Raw genomic sequence first — 1218 nt, forward strand, 5'->3', positions numbered from 1 at the left:
TAGCCAGGTATATGAGGGTGAGCACATTTTCTATGGAACTGGAAGTCTTCTTGAAAGAGATATCAACTGTGTATTTGTGCTTTGCTGATTTCTCCACTTTCTAGGAGGATCATTATATTATGGCTGGTGTCTGTGTATCCAGTATCTTGTCTACCTGTGGTCATATTATTCTGTTGTCTCACAACTATGCATTGAAGGGGTGAGCTGTGACAGTCCCTGCATCAGATTTAGCCAATTCTGACTATGAAATCAGAGACAATTTCCCTGAACTCAGAGAAGTTGCCTCGTGGGGGAATAGGGACATGACCAAATGTCACACTATAATTTGGACTATATAAAGCATGCTATGAAAATTGAGGTTTTTATTTTTTAATTTTTTTTAAGGAAACTAAGTTTTTATTAAGGCATAAGACAGTATCTTAGAAAATATTTACCTTCAATAACTCCTTGGCAATTCCCAATTCTTGAATGCATTGTATTCTAAAAATTCATTTGTTAAAAACCATTTGTAACTGAATAGTTTCTCCTGGAAACTAAATGATAAATGGTGGGGAGGTCCCCAGGCCAGCCCAACAAAACCTACCATTTCAGGGTCTAATGAATGGCATTAGCATGAGCCTTTTTATTTTTTTTTAAATGTTCATTGACAGAAGCATTCTTGATTCCCAAGTAAAAATATGGAATGCTTCACTAATTTGTGTGTCATCCTTGCGAAGGGGTCATGCTAATCTCTGTGTTGTTCCAATTTTAGTATATGAGCTGCCGAAGCGAGCATGAAAATTGAGGTTTTTAAACAAAGATATGGCATGATCCAAACTTAAACATAAAAAAGATTGATCTGAGAACATTGTAAATAAGAACTCATCTTAAGATTTACTAAGATCTTTCTTCTCAACAGTCTCTTGGAGTAGAAAGGCTAAGTTTTATCTCCAATTTAGACATGAGGAAATAGAACCAGAGAGATGAAATTACTCTTCATTGGTCACAAGTTAGAAGTTAGTACAGTAACTTGAATCTAAGACTTCTGAGCCAATTTTATCATTTTTTCCCCCTACTGAAGTCTTGGATTGATTACATTTGTAATGGGGGATGGCCTAGTCTGTGAGGACCAGTCATTGAAGCATGCATTGGTATTCACTGCCAGGTTTCAGTCCAAGAGATCATGGGGAAAAATGGGAGAAGGAATCTAATTTTTCACCATGATGACTCAGTATCAGG

General features: G+C 36.5%; 1 non-coding gene across 1 annotated transcript; it reads right to left on the reverse strand.

The window, feature by feature from the left end:
* Positions 1-671: 671 nt before the first annotated feature.
* LOC141523115 (U6 spliceosomal RNA) lies at positions 672-775 on the reverse strand. Its single transcript, XR_012478332.1, has one exon. It is a non-coding gene; the product is annotated as a U6 spliceosomal RNA (small nuclear RNA).
* Positions 776-1218: the final 443 nt, after the last annotated feature.

This window comes from Macrotis lagotis, chromosome 4, assembly GCF_037893015.1.
Source record: "Macrotis lagotis isolate mMagLag1 chromosome 4, bilby.v1.9.chrom.fasta, whole genome shotgun sequence".
Classification (NCBI taxonomy): Eukaryota; Metazoa; Chordata; class Mammalia; order Peramelemorphia; family Peramelidae; genus Macrotis; species Macrotis lagotis.